Source organism: Dasypus novemcinctus, chromosome 12, assembly GCF_030445035.2.
Source record: "Dasypus novemcinctus isolate mDasNov1 chromosome 12, mDasNov1.1.hap2, whole genome shotgun sequence".
NCBI classification, from domain to species: domain Eukaryota; kingdom Metazoa; phylum Chordata; class Mammalia; order Cingulata; family Dasypodidae; genus Dasypus; species Dasypus novemcinctus.
Window position 1 is genome coordinate 3,840,235 of NC_080684.1, and position 25,515 is coordinate 3,865,749.

At 41.2% G+C, this 25,515-nt stretch overlaps 2 long non-coding RNA genes across 4 annotated transcripts in view; one reads left to right on the forward strand and one right to left on the reverse strand.

Moving 5' to 3' along the window:
* Window positions 1-24,581, forward strand: part of LOC139436119 (uncharacterized) — a 39,839-nt gene extending 15,258 nt beyond the window's left edge. Inside the window, exon 3 of one of the 3 annotated variants that reach the window (XR_011650197.1) lies at window positions 10,372-11,450. This is a non-coding gene — a long non-coding RNA (uncharacterized lncRNA). Of the gene's footprint in view, window positions 1-2,297; window positions 3,038-10,371; window positions 11,451-23,830 lie in introns of those variants that run through there. The other 2 variants (XR_009188153.2, XR_011650196.1) reach the window with 2 other exon arrangements.
* The window catches only part of LOC139440135 (uncharacterized), a 63,310-nt gene continuing 60,876 nt past the window's right edge, over window positions 23,082-25,515 (reverse strand). The window contains exon 3 of the long non-coding RNA XR_011650199.1: window positions 23,082-23,352. This is a non-coding gene — a long non-coding RNA (uncharacterized lncRNA). The remainder of the gene's footprint in view (window positions 23,353-25,515) is intronic.

A 25,515-nucleotide genomic window follows, 5' to 3' on the forward strand; every position in this document is an offset into this window, starting at 1 on the left:
ATTTGAGCAACGAAGATCTCAGGAGGTAACTCCTAGACACCCTATAGTACTAGCCTGTGTTTCCATTTCAAAGATAAAGGTTCATAAGTACAGTCATCAATATCAAGGGTCAGTCAATGATCCATACTCCTTCACTAGTCACTGCCCCTGTACTTGGCAATTATTGCTGTCCCAATAGAGAATGTGGCAGAGCTCCCCATGATGGGAATTGAATATTCTTTCAATTATTGTGTGACTCCACACCCACTGTGACATTGCCCCATGAACACTTGACCACATTTGTATATCTTATAGGTATGCCCCAGGTGAACCTCCTCCCATGCATCCCCAATAACTGACACCCTGCAGCAATGATCTTTCCCTGTCACAGTTGTAATTCTTCTGAGATTTAAAACTTCTTCAAAAATGAAGCTAAGAAAATAACCAAATACAATTAATAAAAAAGAAATAATGATGGTTTTAAAAATAACAAATAAAATACAAACTTTTAAAAAATTTGAATAGTAAAAAATTAAATATATAAAATTAAAAACATTTTTGTCATTACAACTTTCATCACTTTAAGATCTGTTTGTTATCTTGTCTGTACAGTGACATTTCTTCGTTTATTCCCCCAGTGTCTTTTTTTTTTTTCATTTTGTCTTCAAAGAAGCTTTATGTTACAGAAAAGTCACTTATAGAATAGAAGGGATTCCCATACACCTAACTTCCACCCTCTTTTCCCCTTTCTGCTATTAATAACTTTTTACATGTGGATGGTACATTTATTACAATTGATGTACAAATATTAAAGAATTGTTACTGACCATGGTCAATGATTTGCATTATAGTTAACATTTTGGACCATACATTTTTATAAATTTGATGAAATTTAACATGGCCTGTTAGGCAGTGTTTCAATATTTATAAATCAACTAAAAAGTGTACCATCCTCAGTTCTTTTGGTTAAAACATGTGTGATATATTTTTTCATCCTTTCACCTTCAGCATGTTTGTATTTTGAATGTAAGATATGTCTCTTGTAGACAGAATATAGTTTAATGTTTTTTATTTTTATTGTCTTATTTTTAAAAGATACATAGATCACAAAAAAGTTACATTAAAAAATATGAGGCTCCCACATGCACCACAACTCACCCCCCTCACTCCTCCCATATTAACAACCTCTTTCATCACTGTAGCAACTTCATTGCACTTAGCACATTTTGGAGCACTGCTGCATCACATGGATTATAGTTTACATTGTAATTTGCATTCTCTCCCAGTACATTCAGTGGGTAATAGCAGGATATATAATGTCCAGCATCTGTCCCTGCAATATTATTTAGGACAGCTCCAAGTCCCAAAAATGCCCCCACATCTCATCTCCTCTTCCCTCTTCCTGACCTCAGCAACTACCATGGCTACTTTCTCCAGATCAATGCTACAGTTTCTTCCATTACTAGGTACAATAGTTCTTTCATAGAATACCAGTAACTTCATTCTAATCCATATTTTATTCATCCTGTGGACCCCGGGTTAGTGATGTCCACTCCACCTTTCTACTAAGAGGGTCCCACATGGTTTACAGATGTGATTCTCCTGCTTGGAGTTGTAGGCACTCTCAGTTCCCTGGTGTGGTGGATGACCATCTTCAACTCCCTGTTAGCTGATATGTGTAACTCCAACAACTGGAGAGTAGGAGTTGCAAATCTGCTGATGCTCAGGGCCCAGCTGGCACATGGCCAGTCTAGAGGTTGAAGTCTCTTGGGTATACACCAACCCCAGTGGAAACCACATTTTCAGTAAAAGTGACAGAAGAGGCATGTGTAGAAAGGTCACATCTGAGTCCAACTCCATCACACTCAGGAAAACAAATTCCAAAGTAGGGCCCTCTGACAAGGCACTGAACTCCAGAGCCAACTGCCATGACCGTAGAACCTGTGTTTCTCCATAGCCCTCAGGAGCACCAGTTCCTGGGGTTGTGCCTCCCTCTCCTAGAGGAATAGGATTTTTACATCCCTTTCAGGAGCAGCTAGCCAGGGACAGAACCCCATGTGGGTGGCCTGCTGTGAGGTTGTATGATGGGTGACAGCAGCTGCCATTCAGAGACAGCAATTACAATTCCTTACATAGTTATTGGCCTTTTCCTCCTGCTCTTCCTTGGATGTTGTACAGTGATCTTCTGGACTCTGAACATTTAGAATAGGTGTTTCAGATTATCCCTGCCTAATTTTTAATTGTGGTAGAAAGATCAAGTACTGGAACTCACTATTCTGTTATCTTCCCAATGTCTCATCGTTTATTTTCCCCTCCAGGTCACTATCTTCAATTCTAATAGTCTCCTAAATAATGACTGGCCTCACAATTACCAAATATCATTCTTGGAGACCCATCTGTAATTCTGATTCCGGAATGAGAGGAGATATAAGAAGTCATGAGACAGGGATTGTGTGTCAGTCATTGGAAGATCCAACCTTATTGATCTCAGGATTAAACCAGCTATCCAACTCCTTGAAATTCGTGGGGGATTCTCAAAGTCCCATCAATTGATACCCTTCTTCCAGAGGATATGCACTTCATGCCATAGGTGCCCCAACTGTAGGTCATTACCTATACCCAGGATAGTAGACAAGAGGCAAACCCTCTGTTTTGCCCACAAGCCTATCAGTTGTTTTGCTCAAGACACCACTATACAAATGTATTAAAGATTGATGAAAATAACTACCAAAAATCTAATAATTCCATTCCATAATTTGCAAGGTACTCTACTTACAACCCCAAAATTAGTGGAACAAATTGCTCTGTAGTATATCTTGGGAACAAAGGTTTAGTCACAAAAAAGCTTTTAGTAAATCAATAGTTTATTAGCATAATTAACCCAAAGAACAGAGGAAATGATGAAATCATGGCCAGTGTCCCAGGTATGCCATCTGCTCAGTTCAGTGTTGGTAGATGTCTACATGTCCCAGAAGAATGACTCTGTAATCTTTCAGTGTTGAGTATTTATACACTCAATGAAGAGGACAATAAATCTTGACATATTTTCTCTTACTTATTTCAGAATCTGGAATGTCGTACGCTTGCATACACTGAAAAACTAGCATTATGGTAAATCACAGTCACCTTGATGGTTCTTTGTTACAATCAGGCCTAATTAAGTGCCAGAAAAGATAGCCATTGTTCCATGCAATGATCTGACAGAATTACAAAGTTATTATAATTTATAGACTTTGATTAGTAGCAATTGGTTCATCAATTGTAACAAATTGTCAACACTAATCTAAGATGTCAATAATAGGGATAACAGTGTGTGGGTGTGGGGATGTTGTATGGGAATTCCCTATAATTTTATTGTAATTTTAATGGATACAAACCTAAACTTCTCTAAATATAAAGTTAAAAAATAACCACACTAAATAAGAAAGAATAAATCTAAAAAAGACTGTTATGATCACTAATAAAGTATGTGTGATTACAGAGATCTCCTTTCATGTGAGGAGATGAAGTGACCTTCAGGTTTAGCTATGAAGAATTTGAAGGAGGAAGCCATGCAAAGTGCTAAGGAATGAGATTTCCCAGCAACAGTCACAAAAGTGCAAATGCCTAAAATAAGGAAAGCAATTCCCAGCTCAAGGTACAGAAAAGAGAGTGGGGAAATTTGGTTAGGGATGCAAATGGGGAGCTGAGAAGAAGGCAGATCACATGTTAGGACACCCTAAGTTTGGAGTTTATTTACAGAATCTATATGGAGAGGGGTGCGAGCAAAGCAGAAACAGCAAGATGTGCAAGGCACGTTTCTGGGCAAGTTAACCCCTATTTGTTCTAATGTACTGTGGTAAGGAAAACACAAATGAGTAAGAAGATGTTTCTGCCTAACTTACTGAATCTATCCTAATTATTTTATTTTAGGGAAATATATCAATTGATGGAGAAAATACTAGAATAAGAAAATATTACTAAGTCTATTTCAATTGGCCTTGGCTGTGTTGTTTCTAATCTTGCCCCAACAAACTTACTCAATCCCATCAGATATGTTCTCTCCCTTTCCCTGGCTTTCATTTAGCACATAAGGATGCTCTACCCTCTATGTCTCATCCAACACTGAGATAACCCCACCAGTGTAAATACTGCTCCCTCACTCTCCTCTAGAAGTAAGGTTCTTAGATGAGTCTTAGGCCATTGTCTGGCACCATTTACTCATTTCCAGCTGTGATCTTGTCACACTTCAGCCAACTACTCCAATGAAACTGCTCTTCTAAGGTTACCACTTACATTCAAAATCTCAAATGCTATAGACACATTCCTTTCATTATCTTCTTGATCTTCTCTTCCTGATTTCTCATCATTGTTCACACGTTTGATTATGTTCTTCCCTACCAACACCTGATCTTACCCATATTACCTTTTTTTCTTTCTTATTATTAAATTCTTTCTTAAAAGATACATAGATTACAAATAATATTACATTAAAAATATAAGAGGTTCCCACCTACACTCTGCCCCACACCCCCACTCCTCCCACATCAACAAGCTCTTTCATCACTGTGGCACATTCATTGCATTTGGTGAATACATTCTGGAGAACTGCTGCACCACATGGCTTATAGTTTACATTGTATCTTACGCTCTACCCCAGTACATTTCAGTGAGTTATGGCAGGATATATAATGTCCAACATCTGTCCCTGCAGTACCACCCAGGACAACTCTAAGTCCCAAAAATTTCACCTATCACATCTCTTCTTCCCTCTCCCTGCCCTCAGCAACTACCATGGCCACTGTCTCCATGTCAATGATAAAATTTCTTCCATTGTTAGAGTCACAATAGTTCTATAGTAGAATACTAGTAAATTCACTCTAATCTTTATTTTATTCCTCCATCCTGTGGACCCTGGGTTGGTGATGTCCACTCTGCTGCTACATCAAGAGGGGGCTTAGATCCCACATGGTTGATGGATGCAATCCTCATGCTTGGAGTGTAGGCACTCTCAGTTCCCTCATGTGGTGGTTGACCATCTTCACCTCCCTGTTAGCTGACCTGTGCAAGTCCACAATTCAGAGAGAAGGAGCTGCAACTCTGCTGAGACTCAGGGCCCAGCTGACATATGGCCAGTCCAGACATTCAAGTCTTCTGAGTATACACCAACCCCAGCATCAACCACAGGTGCAGTAAAAATGAAAGAAGAGGCATGTGTAGAAATTTCACATCTGAGTCCAACTCCATCACACTTAGGAACACAAATTCCCAGGTAGGGCCTATTGACAAGGCACTGAACTCCAGAAACTGCCATGATCATAGAACCTGTGTGTCTCTGTATCCCTCAGAAGCACCAGTACCTGGAGTTGTATCTACTTGGGCTGTGTCTGCAAGGTGCCTAAAGTTACCTCCTGAGAGCCTCCATGTTGCTCAAATGTGGCCACTCTGTAACCAAACAGAGCATGTAAATGCATTACCTTCCCCCCAGCATGGGGCATGGCTCCCAGGGGTGAGCCTCCCTGGAGACAAGGGATTACTACCAATCAGTGACTGGTGATGGAACTAGAAAAGACTAATACAGGGGGGAAATTGTAAAGACAGATGAGTTTATATGGCTAAGAGTCTTCAAAAAAGACTCAGGAGGTCATCAGAGGGGTTGCACTTATGCATGCCTCAGCAGAATCCCAGACATATCACCTTTTTAAAAGTCCTTCCTATGCCAAGGTTTCTTTCTTCTCAGTGTTTTCTCCCTGTTTATCCCTCTCATGTTGATGCCCCCAATGTTCAATATCCAGCCCATATACCCCTCACTCTGCATTCTCTCTCTGAGTTTCTACATCCAAACTATGGATTCAACTGAATCATTATGCAAGTGATCCCAGCCCTTCATATCTAGTAAGAACTGTCTCCTCAGCCCCACATCTGAATTTCCAGTTGGACTCTCATGGATACCTTAAACTAAATTTCTTCCCCCATACTTATGCCCCCTCTTCCCTGTCAGTGAATTTTACCACCAGCGCTCTGAGCCAGAAGGTGGAAGATTTCCTTGACATGTGCTGCTCTCTCATTCATTATGTGATGAGATCAACTCCCTAAATATGTTAGTGATGATGTGTCAACCCCTAAATAGGTTTTCTTAGTTTCCCTCCTCCTCCCTGTTCTTCCTTTCATAGACTTAGCCCAACCAAGTCTTCATTACTTATAGTCTAGCTCTCTATTACAAGATTCCTATTAGTTCCTCTGCTTTTTTTCATCCAAATTCTACTCAATTTATTCATTTTTTAAAAAATATTACATTCAAAATATATGAGGTCCCCATTCACCCCCACCGCCCCCACCCCACCACTCCCCCCACAGTAACACTCTCCCCCATCATCATGACACATCCATTGCATCTGGTGAGTACATCTCTGGGCATCGCTGCACCCCATGGCCTGTGGTCCACACCATAGCCCAAACTTTCCCACGTTCCATCCAGTGGGCCATGGGAGGACATACAATGTCTGGCAATTGTCCCTGGAGCACCACCCAGGACAACTCCAAGTCCCAAAAATGCCTCCACATCTCATCTCTTCCTCCCATTCCCCGCACCCAGCAGCCACCATGGCCACTTTTTCCACACCAATGCCACATTTTCTCGATTATTAACCACAATAGTTCATGAATAGAATATCATTAAGTCCACTCTAATCCTTACTGTATTCCTCCTTCCTGTGGACCTTGGCTTGGTTGTGTCCATTCCACATCTATGTCAAGAGGGGGCTTAGATTCCACATGGATACTGGCTGCAATCCTCCTGCTTTCAGTTGTGGGCGCTCTAGGCTCCATGGTGTGGTGGTTGACATTCTTCAACTTCATGTTAGCTGAGTGGGGTAAGTCCAATAAATCAGAGTGTAGGAGCTGAAGTCTGTAGAGGCTCAGGGCCTGGCTATCATATTGTCAGTCCAGAGATTCAAATCCCCTAGATATATCTTAAACCCCAGCACCAACTACAGTTCCAGTAAAGTAGCATGAAAGGCTTGTGAAAAGAGATCCCATCTGAGTCCAGCTCCATCACACAGAAACACCAGCTCCAAAGAAGGGCCAACTGACATGGCAGTGAACCCCATCTGCCATGACCATAGAACCTGTGGGTCTCTTTAGCCTTCAAAAGGACCAATACCTGGGGTCGTATCTACTTTATCTGTCTCTGAGACTCTGGCTCAGGTGTGCATAAGGGCAATCCTTCTGACAATCTCCAGACTCTTTTTTAGAGACTCATAGCCATATGAACTCATTTGTCCTTTCCATTTCCCCCTTACTTTAGGTCAAACAGCATTTTTAACTCCTGTTATTATATGTAGACAGGGATATTCTGCTGGTCCGCATTGAACCTTTAATTCAAGGTCATTTTCTAGTTTATGTCATCAGCTGGTACTTGGTAGTGATCCCTCGGTGCCAGGGAGGCTCATCCCCGGGTGTCATGTCCCACGCTGGGGGGAAGGCATTGTATTTACATGCTGAGTTTGGCTTTGAGACTGGCCACATTTGAGTAACATGGAGGCTGTCAGGAGGGGACTCTTAGGCGCAGTGCTGCTCTAGGCCTTGTTCTTATTTCAGGTGTATAGGCTCACAAGCATAGTCATTAGTATCAGGGGCTCACTGTTGGACCCTCATTCCTTTCTGGTCCTTACCATTGCACCTGGGGGACTGCTGCTGCTCCCCTAGGGACCATGACAGAGCCCCCCCAGCCAGGAACCCAGTACCCCCCCAGCTGTTGTTTTTAATTGTTTCCACTATGAGTATATCCAAACATTTGTATGCACCCTGGACACATGCCCTGTATAACTCTCTGTCAACCATATATCACCTGTCAATAACATCCCATACCAGTATTCCTCCGCTGCCATTGTTGAACCACTCTGTGATCCATAGTTCCTCTGCTTCTTGACTGACCTCTCTCCAATTCATCCTTATTGTTGCTTTTAGAAAATATAACACCCTTATTAAAAATCTTTCAACTGTTTGTGTCTACTCAGTAAAGTCCAAATACCTCAGCATTTCATACCAAAAATCTCATGGCCTGCACACAGTTCATCTCCCCAGTCTCTCCCACTACCATCTCATCAGAGCTATATTACACTAGAGGTCAGCTTATTTTAAACAGAATTCTCTTAATTAAATTCTGATCAAATAATTGGAATTTGTGAAGGTGGAGAAATAGGTTTAAACACAGTAATGGGCATTGAGATTATCCAGGAAATAAAGAGAATGTAAATTTTGAGTACTGACTCCTGTTTTTCATTGAAAACCCATTAATATCTCTAGAAATTCAGTTTAGAAAATTCTGAAGGTATTAGGAAAAACCTTCAGTGTAACTGTTCCTAGAATATGCTATGCTGCCTTGCTTCTCCACCCCTCTGTGGGGTACTATCCATTCATTCATTTACTCGTTTTATCATTCCAAAACACTGTACATCAACTGTATATATTAAAACTGGTAAGGGTTGGTCATTCAAGGGGGAACATGATCTACATGAGCCAAATTAGTAAACATGTGCTTAAAACAATTAGGCTGAAGGGAAATGCATGTAGCTCAAGTGATTGGGCTCCTAGCTATCATATAGAAGGACCAGGGCTCTATTCTGGGGAACTCCTGGTGAAGGCAAACTGGCCTGCATTACAGGCTGGCCTGAGTGGAGAGCTGGCCCTTGTGGCATGCTGGCCCACACAGGAGTGCTGGCCCACATGGAGTGCTGGCCCATGCAGAAAGCTGGCACTGTAGGTTGACACAACAAAAAGGAACACAGAGGAATGACAGTAAGACTAGGAACCTGAGGTGGTGCAAGAGATTGAGCACATCTCTTCCACTCTTCGAGATCCCAGGATCAGTTCCAAGTGTCACCTAAAGAGAAGACAAGCAGACACAGAAGAACACAGAAGGCAGTGAGTGCAAAACAATGAAGGGGCAGAGAAATAAATAAATAAATCTTTTAAATAAACAATTAGCTGGAATTCTATGAACTTGGCAGTATAAATTGAGAGGCACTGAATTGGGGAAGATCATTAGATAGTAACCTTGTCTCTCACATTCTTTACAGGGCTATCTCTGAAATATGTGTCAGTTTTATTTTAGGTATTTTGAGGCTTACATGTTAAGTATGCATGTATTTACATTTATATTTTCTTCATGCATTGATTCTTTTGTTATTATGAAATATTATTATCTCTGGTAGTAGTTATTGTAAAGTCTCTTTTGTCTGATACTAATATAACTATTCCAGTTTTCTGATGGTTTCTGTTTGAATGGTATGTCTTTTCACATCATTTTATTTTCACTCTCTTTTTGTCATTCAATTGGGCAGGGAGAGGGAAGAAGAGGTAATGGGCATTTTGGGGACTTGAAGTTGTCCTGAATGATATTGCAGGAACAGATGCAGAACACTATATTCTCCTATAACAAACTGAATTGTCTGTGGGAAAGTGTAAACTATATGCAGTGTAGCAGTGCTTCAAAATGTTTTCACCAAATGCAATGAATGTGCTGCAATGATGAAAAAGGTTGTTGATGTAGGAGGAGTGGAGGGTGGGGTTTGATGTATAAGGAAACCTCATATATGTTAATGTAACATTTTTTGTGATCTATGTATCTTTTTAAAAAAGACAAAAATTTAAAAATTAAAAAAATAATGTTAAAGTGAGCTCTTGTAGACAGTACTTTGTTAAATCTTGTAATTTCATCTGGTCTGATAATCTCTAACTTTGGCTGGGCTGTTTACGCAATCATATTCAACAGAGTTCTTGCCATTTCTGGATTTATTATCCCATATTAGTAGATATTTTCTATGCCTCCTATCTTGTTTGTTCTTCTCTTCCTCTTGACTGAATCCATTTGTGTATGTTATTATTTATTGTACCATTTAAATTGATGTGTTTATTTTTAATATTTCCTTTAATCTTTTGTGATTCTAATGGAAAGATTGGAATGCATCTTATTTTATAACACTACTTCAGATCAATGCTAACTTAATTCCAGAAATACATAAACAATGCTACAATGTACCTCAATTTCTTTCCCTTTCTCTTTAGGCTGTTATGCTATATATTTTTTAGGTATTATAAATATTCCATATAATATTATAATTACTGATTTATACAATTTTGCTTCTCAAATTAAAATAAGAAATGAGTAAAGGTATACCTATAGATGCTTTTATTTTATTCCACATATTTATCATTTCTTTTGCTCTTCATAGCTCCCCAAATGGAGTAAGTTCTTTTTGGTCTGAATTACTTGCTTCCAATTTTCTTGTAAGGCATGTATGGTAGATGGAATTATTTGTCCCCAGAACTGCCATGTTTTTATTCTTAATTTCTACTACTTTGGGTATGAGCCTATTTATAAATAGGACCTTATTCCTGGATCCTTTGCAGGAGAAAGTCATAGGCAAACACCTAGGACATCACCATGTGATGAATTGCTCCTATACCAGAATGACTGACTCCAGGGAAATCACAAACATGTTGAAATCTTGATTTTGGACTGCTAGTTTCTGAAATTGTGAGTTAGTAATTCTTGTTATTTAAGCCAACCACTAAACTACTTGGTATTTTTCTCTCTTGGATTGTCTTTATTTCATTTTCCTTTGCTGGATATAGAATTCATGCTTGACACTTTTCCTTTACAATGCTTTAACTTTGTAATTCCACTGATTTTTGGCCACCATCCATTAATTTTATTAATACAACACTTTATGAATGAGCTATTTTTCTGTTGTTGCTTTCAAGATTTTCTCTTGGTATTTGATTGTTTAATTTTCTTTTTCTATCTGAATTAAACTTTGAGTAAAGATGTCACATAATAAAGGAAGGAGGAAGAGCGAATTATTCTACCCAAGTAACCAATCTTTAAATCATCTCCCTACTAAAATAATTAACATTTTGCAGGAATTATATATACAGGATAATTTTAAATATATGTCTTATATGGGGAGTGTAGCATGGGAAGCTTCTTGTGTGGCAAAATCAGTTTTGAGATTAATTTTCTGGTAGGTCCTCACATGCCATTGGGTATGTAGATGACTGGTGGTAGCTTCTCTGATTCTCTAATGAGCTCAGAAGTTGGTTTGTTGGCTGAAGGATTTTTTACATATGCAGTACTTGCAGGGCTTCTCCACTATGTGAGTCTTCTGTTGCACATGAAGTTCTGATGTCTGGAAGAAACTTTTGTGACACTGGCCAAACAAATGGTATCACATTCCTGTGTAATCTCTGGTAGGGGTCTAGCTAAGAGGTATACCTAATGATCCTGAGACAATCTGACACACATGAGTTTGGGGACTGTAAACTCTTTCTTGGTTTATCCCACATCTGAGTGTTCCATCATTGTTTTGGTTGGTAGGGACAGGCTTAGGGCTGGTTTGATCTCTCCTGGGGAGAAACCATGGTTCCACCTCCATAGGGACATCTTGATAAGAGGATCCTCCTAGGGATCCTTCCTGGGATATGGAGAACCAAGCTCTGCTCTTCTTGAGTTATGCAAGTTCTCCGAAGAACCACTTCCCTCTTCAGGAGTAGGTCAGTCATCTTCCTGAATAATAACCAGAAAAGGTACTTGATTGCCTCAACTAGTAATACTGTCATTTACTTGACTGGACTATTACAGAAATGTGATATTCATTTGCTTGTCCTGCTTGAAGGGGAATATCTTCAGGACCTTGGAAGGGTATCCTCCTGTTCCCTCCTTTTGGGGTCCCTGCTGGCATTTGTTCCATGAGATGAATGACTTCTCTTAAAGTCATATTTTCAGAGAAGAGGGCTTATTGTCCCTGCATGTGGTCATGGACAAAATCAGGTGGCTTCGTGAAATCATTGGTTAGATTTTTCATGAGTTTCTCCAGGTTTCTTTCACTTGAATCCCAGTTCTCTCTAAGTGGACCTGTATCAGCAGTATACATTCATCATAAACTGTTCCAGGACCAATTGAGAAATAATTTCTTCCTTGCTGTTTTTCTTGCTATAGCCACAAGTTAAATACCTTACAGAGTATTTTTAGTTCCTTCTTTTCAAACAAGCTATTGTTGGTTAGGGTTAGGGTTAGGTTTAGGGTTAGGATTAGGGTTAGAGCTCTCTCTCTTCTACACATCATGTCTGTGGACTCATCCTTGTATTTGGTTTTCATAGTTTGTGAGATCAAACACAAAGTGGTGGATCTCTTTATATATCTCCCAGCAGGGTTTTTTTGAAATTCCTGTATGTCAATATTGTTTCTCATTAAATCTAATTAATTTGCAGTCATTATTTCTTCAAATACTTTTCTCCCCCTTTCTCCCCTATTCTCCTAGGAATCCTTTTACATGGAAGTTGTTATGGTTAATGTCTCACAAATGACTGAGGTTCTATTAATTTTCCCTCAGTAATTTTCAGTTGGGTTTTGAGGAGTGGATTATAAGTTCACACTCATTCTTTTGCCATCTTGAGTCATCTGTTGCATTCTTTTACAGATTTTTTCATGATTTTTGTTTCACCAACACTAAAACTTCCATTTCAAAATAAATTTTGTCTTTCTTTTGAGAATTTCCTTTTGTTCTTTCATTGTAGTCATATTTTCTTTTCATTCATTAACTATGATCTACATTATTCTTTGAACATATTTATGACAGCTATTTGATGTCTTCATTTATCAGACTTCTGGAGATAATTATGGACCATTCCTGTTCACTGCATTTCCCCCTAAATATAAATCACTTTCCTTTTCTGAAATCTGATCATTCTCAGTGACTTAATATATTTTAGCATGTCTGAATTCTTATTTTTACTTATGATGGTACTTAAGTTGCTACTGTTTTTTCATTCATATTTTTATTTTTGTCTTGCTTGAACTAAATCTATGAATTCTTTCTCCCCTATACAATACAACAGCATAGGTCTCTGCTTGATATATGTGTGGACATATATATACATAGATACACAAATATGTAACATTTTTTATATAGCATGTATTGTATAATTCATGCTCGCTTCCTATGCATTGCACCTGCTTCTTTGTAGATTAACTATCAACTAGTAAATGGACAGAGGTTGTGTTCAACAACATTGGTCCAGTAAGGGTTCAGTCCTCTACTCATAGGTCTATGTGTGTACAGGATTATTGAAAGTTCCCTTACTTTTTTAGGTCTGCTCTGATTTTTCCTTTCTCCTGTGCATTTTTAGTACCCCTATGTACCTGTGTAGAGCCTCAGGATCAGCTAGGAGCTTATGGATAATTGGGGCCCTATCTGTCTTCCACTGCTCCTGCATGGAACCACATCTGGATCTGTGCTTCCCTGTGATACATCCCTAAGTCCTCTCCAATTTCCTCTCTGAAATTGTCATTTCAACTGATTATGCTGCTAGGAATGGATGTGCCCACTGCTCCATATTTAATAAGCCCTGCCCTCACTTTTTAGGAGGTTCCAGAGATTGAACCTGGGACCTCATACATGTGAGGGAGGCACTCAACAAGTGAGCTTCATCTGCACCCAGTGAGCACTTTTTTAATGTGTGAGAGGTTCTTCTGTTCTCATTGGAAATCCTACCTTGGCAGCACCTCTACAATGATCAACCTGGGGTGCTGAAGGGAATGGGAACAAACTCAGGTCAGATGCAACAGACTGAGTCTTCTTAGAAGCATAAATTGTACTAAGATTATTGTATGCTTTTGATCTCTTCTCTGAGAGTTCAAATGATTCTTTGGTTAAATTTTATATATGAGATTCATATTTTGGAGAGAGAATGCATGCATGATTCTTTTTTATGACCATAGTGTGAAATCTTGGAGTTAGGCTTTTTAGTTAAAAATGCATAGGTCCTTTGAGGGAGGTTACATGATCTGGCACAAGAAATAAGGGATGAAAGACTAAATAGTAGCACAAGGTGAGAAGTTGAGTGAAGAGAAGTTATGTCAGCCCATCCTGACTTGTCAACCACTTTTGGCAACTTGTGCTATGGAGTTTAAAATACATTCCCAGATCAGCAGAAGGCATGGTTTAGAGAAGATTGAATATCATTGGAGCCATTCCTGAAGTGAAAAGAACCAGAAATGACAGGTGGAGAAAGCTGAGGGTAAGACATTACCTAGGACCTTTCATTTAAATGGCTGAAGATTCGTACAGAAAAGCAGACTGACTTTATCATAAGGATAAGTTGCAACCAAATAGATGAGATTGAGTGTGGGAAAATGAATTTTGTATTTTGTTTTTCAAAAGCCCGTCTCTCAGGGAAATGCTGACATCCTTGTTGAGGGCACAGCTTGTGGAATTTATGGAATATAAACTTATGTGACAGTCACCTGCACCCTGGTGCATAAGCCTGGTACTTAAACAAATACCCGCACATTTTCTTGCCAAAGGTAGAAGCTAGTGTGCTTACTGATAGTTTATGAGATGAGTGGCCTGTTTTTGAATTAGACTTATGTTTGTAATGGTGTGGGTGGAAAGAAACAAACCTTAGTTCTACACCTCTAATATTTGGTGCATATCCACTCTTTTTTTGAAAATATGAGAGTATTGATCTGAAGATGACAAATATTCCTAGGGAGGTAGAGCTGGCAATCCAAACTGCTTACTTAATGGCTACCAGTTACCAGTGTACATACAAAGTGAAATAAACTACCTTTCTCACTCTGAATTCTCTCTCTGTGTGATAAATATGGTAAGAATTTAAGGTATTTTGAGTTACTGGATAATTTAAGGTACTTTGAGTTACTGAATAATTAAATGTTTGGAAAAACAGGAAAATATTACAGTCAAAATATGTTAAGAGAAGCAATAAAGATGTTAAAATGCAATGAGAACTTTTATTTTTTATGCATCATCTCTGTTAAAACTTATAACCTTGTTCAAGTAAATAGTGCACTGAAATACAAAAGTAACTAAGAAGTAACATATTTGCAAAATTGTAATATTACAGTCTACAAGCCCTTTAGAAAGCTTTCATGGAAACTAAATGAAGGATGTAACAAATCACAAACTCTAGGTTGGATAAAGAAGAAAACTAAGACACTCAGTCTTGCCAAACTGGGAAAAACAATAATTTCTGCTTAATATTATTAATCCATTTTCTTAATCCATGGTCATGTGCTCAGCAGCCTACTTTGGCCTCTGTGAGTCCTATAAGTTGTCATGCCAAACACATACCCTTCCCCCACCTGTTGCCATTCCAGATAGGGCTTGATGCCACAGTGGATCCTGACCTAGGTGGGTGCAGACATTCTGAAGTTCTGCCCAAGGTAAAATGGAACATGTTCTGTGCTATTCCAAAGACTTCAGTAAAGCATATATTGAGCTGATTCCAGGCATTCAGGTGCTCTTTGTCCCAGTTGGCTATTACTTGGACATAGGAGCACTCCATTCTCCCCAGCAAGGGAGCAGCCTCCACAAACCACACCTGCCCTAGAGCAACTCCCTGCCCTGTTTCCCATTGATCTTCACCCACTCAACTCTAAGTTCCAAGAGAGCAAGTCACTCAACCAGCACCCCTTTCATCCCTGAGAATAGATTCCTGGCAGAGGGCAGATCTACAGTCAGTTTGAGTGGAGGCCACAGCTGCTGGACCTTAGCTCTCTGATCCATGGGTGATTGGTGGATAAGAAAGAGAGCTCTGGATGGAGAGGGACTCATGAGCCAGCAGCTCATGCTTAGGCTAGGTCCAGACAGAAGCCAATAGCCTGGGGCTGGGAATAAACAAGATTGATTCCCCAGGATGTGCTGCTGCTGCCAATGGTGGTCTTCTGTGGCAGCTTCCCTTCCAAATACCACCAGCACATGCAGAAGGACTGATGGGCCCCTGATATGTCTGTGTGCTTGTCTGATTCCCAAACCATTGTTTCTCATTCATCTACACAGGGAGCCCCTGAAGTTGTTGGAAATGCCATGCATGTTTGCTAGAGATCAATGGCCATGAACATGTGCAAGGGGGCCTGAGGCATGGGTGATGGGTATTGTACTCTGGGGATTGGAGGAAAATGGGAGTGTTTAGAATGGGTCCCAGTTGCAAAGGGTAACAGTTGTTCCCTTACCTCATCCCTGTTCTGCCAGGGATGGCAGTGAAGGAAAAGGGTGGTTCCTGTTGAGAACCATTTGCATGCACATGCCAAGGGGAGTTAAGGCCCCAGTGGCCAAGAAGAGGTCCAGCAGGTGAGAGTTCTTTGCTTCTGCAGTTGGGGTTTCCACTACCCCTTCCAGGTCTGGGCTTGTGCTGGTTGGGGAGATCTAACGAGAGGCTGGGTTGGAAGCCCCTACCTGTGTCCCATTGGGCATGGGGCATGGGGCATGGTGAAGATGATGGTGCCAGTTCAGGGCTGTTGCAAATGGACAGGAGGCATTGATTGGAAGGAGCCATGCTCTGGGTGAAGGCTGCCAAAAAAAAAGAGGGAAGAGAGAAAGAAAGAGTTTGCATGTATGAGAGAAATACCGCTGACAAAAGCCTGTGACACCTAGTATTCCCAAGCAGTATCCCATCCAAGTACTAACCAGACCCCACCTGGATTAGCTTTAGAGATCAGACATCAGTTTATATTGGTTATGTTCATTGTGCTATAGCCATCAATGCTGGTTACCACAACCTGGAGCCTCAAGAGACTGTGCTATGCATTGCTACTGAACCTTTTCAAGCTGCAGGGTCTTGGGGCACCTGGAGCCCAACTCTAGGCCAATGGAACCTGCTCACTGCCACCAGTAACCTGGGTGCTCTGTCCACCATGGTATGCCTTACTCTTGACTTTTGTCCATACCCTGAAAGCCAGGGTAGCAGCCAGAAGACAGGCCAGGCATATGGCACTGATAGTGCCCAGCTACCCATATGGCAGACCAGACATCAAGGGCTCCCTGGAATACCAGGCACTTGCCTAGGCAGTTTCCAAACAGGCCTGCCTCCACTTGGATTCTGACATCCCACCAAGATGGGCATCCTCAGGGGGTATACCCTTGGACCCTCTGCCCAGCCTGGCTCAGTCTCTGGAAAGCCACTCACCCCCACCTAATAACCACACACACACCCCATTCCCAACCCACAGGTATGCCATACATGCCCTTGCCATATCCAACCAGAACTGCCAGCACACCCTGATGGCCTGCCCACTGGACAGCTACCCAGGCTGACAGGCCCTTCCTAGAATGTCCTTTGACAGTTCACCTGAATAGATCCACAGCCACCCAGTGGTCTTGACTGACTGTACCAGGGTAAGGTCAGGAGGCCTTACTTTCCACCCACTGCTCAGGAACATCTCTCCTCTAGGGAGCTCTGACCAAACTGTCCACATGTCTATCTTCCCATAGAGTGCAACTGTCCCACAAGATGTCTTCCCACCTGTATTACTCAGCCAAAGGAGGGCTGATGCAAAATGCCAGAAATCAGTTGGTTTTTATAAAGGGTATTTATTTGGGTAGGAGCTTACAGACACCAGTTACTTCTCTCACCAAAGCCTATTTCTACATGTTGGGGCAAGATGGCTGCCAACATCTGCTAAGGTTCAGGCTTCCTGGGTTCCTCTCTTCCAAAACATTGCTTCTCTTGGGGCTCAGGTCCTCTGTTTTCTCCACAAGGTCAGCTGTAGACTATGAGGCTCTCTAGGTTTTGCCTCTCTCCATAAGGTCAGCTGTAGATTATAGGTGAACAGCTTTGTCTCCCCAGGATTTCTGCCATGTCTGAGGAGACATCTCTATTCTTCTATGTTCTTCTCCCAACTCAAGTCCTCTCATCCCAGGCCTTGCTTCTCTTTCCTCTGTGTGCTTACTTTCAGGGGCTCCAGCTCAAGACTCCTGCATCAAAATCCAAACTAACATCAAAATCTCCAACTCTGTCCTTTGCCATATCTTTTATTTGTGAGTTCCCACCCACAAGGGGTCAGGGACTTGACACACTATGGATGTGGCCCAGTCAGAGCCCTAATCATAATTTAAACATGCTCAGGTACAGACCAGTTTACAAACAATCCAATATGTTTTTGGAATTCATGCCTTTAACAAACTGCTATACCACCCATGTGACATGGCATTCCTGCTACTGGCCGCCCTATAAAAAGTACATGTGTTCTGGGCCAGATTTCACCCTGAGCCCTCAGAGCTCAACTGGAACTACCCAAGGTGGAAAGCTGACATCTACCTGGAAGATTGGGGGAATGGGACCCTCTGGCACCAAGGTCTCACCTGGTCTACCCATGCACATGCAAGCAACACACACTCCCTGTGCAATGGGGTATCTGCTCAACTTAGGAGTAGAAACAAAATTGTCACTCTGATCTGGTCTACTATGGCAGGAACCCCCAGCCAGGAATGCAATGGAGACTGGCAGACATAGGCTTGGTGGTGAGCCTTCATCAACTGAGAGGAGATGCACATTGAGCTGGGAACTGGGATGGCCTTGGAGAGGCAGATCTCAAGGGGTCTGCAAGGAGATATGGGGCTCCAGAATTTCCTGTGATTCCCTGAATGCCCAGCAACCTCCACAGCCCAGTGCAGTGGTAGAGTTTCCACTATCACCTCCTATGCCTTTGCTGTCTGAGGGCTACCTTCATCAGAAAGTTGTGAACCAATGTATATGATGAGGTGCAGAGGTGCCCAAAGATGTACTTACCAAATCCAATGGATGTGTCATGATGATGGGAACGAGTGTTGTTGGGGGGGGGGGGAGAGGGGGGGTGGGGGGGTGGAGTTGAATGGGACCTCACATATATATTTTTAATGTAATATTATTACAAAGTCAATAAAAAATTAAAAAATTAAAAAAAAAAAAAAAAAAAAAAAAAGAAAGTTCCTTATGGCTTAAAGCTATCGACCTGGGTGTGTGGTTGCATTAGGCTTAGTGCTGCCCCAACACTCCACCTGAAAGTACTTGCCCACAACCTCCCCAACCCCCACAAGGCATCAACCCACTAGGTTTCCCTGCCACAGTGCATTTGGCCCTGGGCAGTCAAAGAGCTCTTGACCATTCTTCTGAGGGTGACTGGAACACATCTGGTACTGTTTCCAAGACCTTGGGAATGCATCAGGCACTTCCCATCTCTTAGGGGTTCCTTTTCTTAATGGGCTGTCTCTTGGGGGACACTTCAGAGTTCTCCCCACAAGGCACCTCCCTCTGCAAACCTCTCAGATTGCTAGATTGACTCCCTGCCCAGTTTCCCTGTGGTCTCCACCCACTTGACTTTAAACTTCATTAGAGCAGGTCACTCAGCCCTCTCTCCCCCCATCCCAGAGAAGAGATCCCACATCAAGGTCGGCTTGCAGCAAGCTTGTGCCCTCCAACACCAGGGAAAGAGGCCCAGGAGTGTGAAATCTAGGCCAGGAATTAGCCAATGTTGGAGGATTTGCCTCTGCTGCTGACATCTTCATGCCTGTTGTCCTGTGTGGGATGGGGCCCTGGCATATGTCTGTCTTTCTGTCTGCCTGTCTGTTTCCTGGGCAATTTGTTGTTTGTCCCAATGACACAGACTTTTGCTGGAACCGCCATCATAAACAAACCTGTCAGCTCTATAAGCCTTAATCATCACTCATCATCATTCCAGCCAAACTGTCAATAAGGTGGACCACACTGGCCTACCCGATGTATTATGTACTATCTCAAGAAAACCACTCTATAGACAAGAAGTATAGAGTCTACTTTCCATGCTAGACAACTGTTGAAGCCCAAGGACTCCCATACAGATTGCCTCAAAATTGAGGAGCAAATGCTTCCTTTTTATTGAAACCCTAAATATTACCAGGCCCGAGTCAAAGTTCCATATGATTATTATGACAAAATGGTGTGATTTGATTCTGAGGATTGTTTCTTTTGAGTGCACCTGAATTTAATGTTACAGTGGGCAACAACACTATTTCAGGACATGGCATAGTAGTCCAATATACAATAACTAGTGCCTACAGGGGGCACACTGGAGAATCTAGTATGGAGAGGAAGTCAGAGATGCATCTAGAGGCCATCTCCCAGGCCTTCTCTACTCCCACTTCTATTGTTTGCACATGCCTCAGTATGTTTCCATTCCAAGGCATGGTGCATATGTTAGGTCTAATGAAAAGTACTGGACATCCCTTAAACTATGAAACTGAAACTGGAAACATGTAGCCCCAGGTGCTTATCAGGGTGAGAACTCTCATTGGCAGATCCCCACATGCTCTGGTGTATAAATACTGAACATTCAAACAGCACAAGTCTCTCCTCTCCAATGAGAAGCATTTCAAGCTGCCAACTTCCAACATTGGCTCAAGCAGTTGGCCTTCTGGAGACAGACCATGATGGAGTTTTTTTTCCTACTCTTTTGGACATTTTGTTCTGTGCAAGGAATAAATTGTTCATTTGCTGAAAGTTATTGTGCCTAAGCTTGTGCTCCCATGATGCACTGTAGAGCAATTTGCTCCACAGAATTGGGTTCTATAAACAGAGTGCATGGGCAAGTATACAATGGAGTGGGTTGAATTTTTTTGCCATTCTTTTCATCACTCTTGTGTTCCTTTTGTATGGGAGCATTTTGGGAAAAACAGGACTGATGTCCTTGTGGACTAAACTGAAGGTTTGTCCCTACTGTACCAGACTGGAGGGAAATAATGGCCCCCAGATAGGGGACCTAAGACATGCTGTTTCCATCCTATGGAGAAAGGGTGGCAATAAAAGGGATGATGTTTACACACTGAGATCAATGAGATTGGAGCTTCCACTACTCAGCATACATAGACAGGATCTCCAGTTGAGAACTTTGGGAAAAATATAAACTAGAAGTAGGGCCATAGGCTCAATAAGGACAATCTTCCTCTTTCAGATCCCCACCCTTCAATTGCCACATATGGGCAGTAGAGTAGGAAGAGCAAGTTGGAGAGCTCCTGCCTTCACATTTAACTGTGAGTGAACAGACAGGCCCCTGGGAGGAATCACTTAACCAAGATATAACCAAAATGAAAATAACTGAGGATTGTGATCTAGAACACTGACAACCTCCAGGACCCTAGGCTGTATGCCCCAGTCCATATACAATTTAGGGGCACTGAACAAAACATGATAGCCTTGTTTTGTACAGGTGCCCAAGTCAATATTCCAGAGAGGAGGCCTTGAGTATTTCACAAAGGTATGGTAAAGAGAGGTAACTGCTAACCTGTTTGTTGGTGCTGTTGGCCTTTGGCCACCTCTGTGGTCATGCTCCCTACCATGGAATACATTGTAGCAACTGATATCATGCACCATTGCACATCCAAAGCTCCCAATCTCAACAAATTTGTGCTATGATTGTTGGGAAGAGTTGGACTCAGCATCTCTAGTGCTCCCACCTCTTTGCATTGTCCAACAGTGGCAATACAGCCTTCCTGGTGGAGAAAAGGAACTCATGAAAAACCTTTCTGCAGCTGTCCTCTATTCCACTATCTCTACCTATAAGTCTGGTGTGGTCAGTGGAAAAGGCAAGTGGATCGTGGTAACTAATTTTAGACTATTGGCATTTAAATGCAGAAGTGCTCCCTTTGGAACCTGCAATCGCATAAATTATGACACACTTGGAAATCATCATGGCTTCCCTTGATTTTTGATATACAGTTTTGATCTGGTGAATGCCTTTTTTGCCTTCCCACTCTGAGAGGAGAACCAGAATCAATTTTCTTTCCAATGACAAGACATACAGTAGAACTTCACTGAATTGCCCATGTGTATTTAAACTCAGTCACTATCTGCCATCAATGGGTGTGGCAGGATTTGAGTAAGCTATTCCTGCCCAAAGAACTCCATGTGTCCCATTATATTGATGATTTCATGTTGGTAGCCTAGAGCAAGGAACAAACTCTCCAGGGAATGAATACATTGCTAGCTGCAATTCAACAATTTGATTGGGCCATAAATTCTAAAAGATGCAAAGCCCAGCTCAGAAGGTCAATTTCTTTCGTAGTATATCAGGTCAAGCCAGCACTGAATCCCTGAGGCAGTACAGGAGAAATTACTGCCCTTAAAGTCATCCACCACCAAAAACAAAGCCCAGTGGTTTACTAAGCTATATGCATATGGATTCCAACATATTCCATATCTTCACATCCTCCTGGCACCCCTATAATTGGGTCATATGGAAAGAAGAGATATGTATATTTAGGTAACAAAGTTCCCAGACAAAACCCAGAACTGGTCCTTCAAAAGGCAACTTCTGATAGGCTATTGGGCCTGGTGGAAATGGAAAGGATAAGGATTGCCAAGAGCTCTCAGATCCTCCTGAGTCTAGAAAGTTTCATCAGATCCTCGACCCTGGGTAATCAGAACTCTTATGCAGGGTATGCCAATGACAGTATCATCAAATGGAAGTAGTAAATAAAAGACTGTGCTTACCTGGGCCTTCAAGAAATGACATGCTTGCATGAAGTGGTGGCACAATTGTCCCTCAACAATGACCCTGTTACAATATGAGATGAAGGCCTTCCCCTCCCTGTATTGGAATACAGAAACCCCCAATTCAAGGATGCCCACCAGGTGCTGTTTCACTGACAGATAAGCCAAGCTGAAGCTATCTGGTGTCCATTGGGCAGCAGCTGCTGTTTACCAAGCCTCAGAATGACAATAAGCCACCTATGGCACTGGGGAAAAGTTATCCAATGGACTGAACTATGATTGATCTGCTTAACCCTGGAACACTTGGAAAAAAGCACCCTAGCACCCAATGTAATTTTTTACTACCTCATTGTGGGAGTTATTAACAATATCATCTTAGGAGCATGGACAAAACATGTTTGGAGAATCAAAAGTTCACAGATATGGCAATGGGACTTATGGAAACAACTGGCATTGTAGAAAGATGCAATCTATTTTACTTACATTGGTGTCAAGGCCAAGGGCTCTATCATGATAGACATCTGTGGAATCACATAGCCAATGAAGGATGCATCAAGATGTTTCACAAATCCAGTGAGGCTGGAGATCTCAGAGAGTGAGAGTCTGAGGATGATCCCTACATGCATGATGAGAACAATGAACTTACCCTTGGTGACATCCATAAAATAACTAAATTTCCCATGACTGCTTCTGCTGCTGGGTGGATCCACCACTGAACTAGACAATGAAAATTCTGACACCATAGAATTATAGTCCCAGGAACATGGAGTACCTCTGTATTAATTAGCCTAAGGGGTGCTGATGCAAAATAGCAGAAATCTGTTGGATTTTATAAATGATATTTATTTGGGGTAGAAGCTTGCAGTACTAGACCATAGAGCATGAGTTTCTTCCTTCACCAAAGTCTGTTGCCATGTGTTGGAGTGAGATGACTGCCATCGTCTGTAATGGTCCTTCTTTCTCTTAAGGCTCCAGGGTCCCGGGTTCTTCCAACATCAGCTATAGGCTGGGATGAGTCTTGTCTCTCTCCTGTGGCTGATTCCTCTCTGGGCTTAGCTGCTCTGCTCTCTCCACAATGCCACCTGTAAACTATCAAGTGAATGGTTCATCTCTCCTCATGGAGACTCTGCCATGTCTAATGGTGCCTTCTATCTTTCCTCACATATCTGCTTCTCTGTGCATTTTTTCCTGGGACTCCAGAATTAAATGTCACACTAAATCTTCTACCATTTCACTTCCTCTGTGAGTCCCTGCCCTCTTGGTGTGCTTCCTACTGACATGGCCCAATTAAAAACCTAATCTTAATTTAATCACACCCAGAGGAAAAGGCCAGTTTACAACCTAATCCAATATCTCTTTTAGGAATTAATAAAAAACACCAAACTGCTATCACCTCTCTCATTAAATTTTTAGTATTTAGAAATTGCAGTTTATTTTAACTTTGGACATGGTGACCTTAGTAACGTTACTAATTACCTCCAATTTTTTTTTTTTTTTGCTAATTTAATAGTAGTTTCTGATACCCGGAATGGTAACTCCTCCTCTCTGGTTCATTGATTTTACCCAGGTCAGCTAACAGGGAGGTGAAGATGGTCAACCACCACACCAGGGAATCAAGAGTGCCTACAACTGCAAGTAGAGGAATTGCATCCATCATCCATGTGGAATCTAAGCCCCCTCTTGATCTAAAGGTGGAGAGGACATCACCATCCCAGGGTCCACAGAATGGAGGAATAAACTGTGAACTAAAGTGGACTTACTGATATTCTACTATAAAACTATTGTGACAAGTAATAGAAGAAATTTTAGCATCGAGGTGGAAAAAGTGGCCACAGTAGTTGCTGAGGGCAAGGAGAAGGAAGAAGAGGTGTGATGTGGGGGCATTTTTGGGATTTTCAGTTGTCCTAAATGATACTTCAGGGTCAGATGCTGAACTTTATATATCCTGCCATAACCCACTGAATGTAGTGGGGGAGTGTGAACCACAGGGTAAACTATTATCTATATAGTGCAGCAGTGCCACAAAATGTGTTTGCCGAGTGCAATGAGTGTGCCACAATGATGGTGGAGATTGTTGGTGTGGGAGGACTGGGGTGGGGGTGTATACGGGAACCTCTTTTTTTTTTAATGTAACATTTTTTTTTGTTATGTATATATCTTCAAAAAATACAATTTACAAAAATGATGAGGTGGGGTGGGAGTGGGTTATATGGGAACTTTCTATGTTTTTTGTTTTTTTATATTTTTTAATGTAACATTCCTTGTGAGCTATTAACTTTAATTTAAAAAAATTAAAAATAAAAACAATTTTCTTTCCATGTTTCCTGATTTTTATTTTGTCTCTTTGACTTATTATACTAAGACCACCATAATATCAATATATCAATTAAGTGATGAGAGATGCCATTTTCTTGGTCTCAATTTAGGGTAAAGCATTCAGTCTTTCAATATTTAATAAAATATGAGGTTTAGTGGTGAGAACCAAAATACTTCTAATGGTCCCAATTTTAGTAGGAAAGCATTCAGCAGTCTTTTAAAATTAAGTATGAAATTAGCTGAAAAGTATTTATATAGAGATACTCCAGGTTATGTTTCCCAAAATTAAAATCAAGGAGTGGATTTCCACATCTGGATCATCATAATGGCATTGCCTATGGGTCTTGTAGATTTTACAATATATTATTTGTCATATTATGAACATGATTTTTGCAGTGACTTCTGACTTCCTATTGGGCCATTCACAAGGGGCAAAGGGAACCATCTGGACTTCTGGTTGGCTCAGTGAATTACTGTCTGCTGGGCTTTCTCATCCACTGATAAAGACTTTAGTCACTGAAATGAAGTATGGTGTCTACTGAGATCAGAAACAAAGCAACCACTTCTGTTTCTAATCTTCAGATATTTAATCACTGACACAAAGAAATGTCCATCACTGACTCATTAGAGACAACCACAAAACCATATTCATTTAATTTAGAAGACTCCCAAGTCAAAATTTCACATATTCTATCCTCAAACCTATAGCATTTCCACCACTGACCTCCATAACTTAGACTTGAGATACCCACTCATTTGGCCAAACTATTCAAACAGTAACCCTCACAAAGACAATATGACTAATGCCCATAAACTCCCCAATTGTTGAATAAATGATTTCCCTTAGAAAATATTCTCCATTATGAATTTTCTGAAACTCCCCCAAGGGATATCACTTTTTATTTTATGTTTTCATAGTTATCACTAAACTTAGTT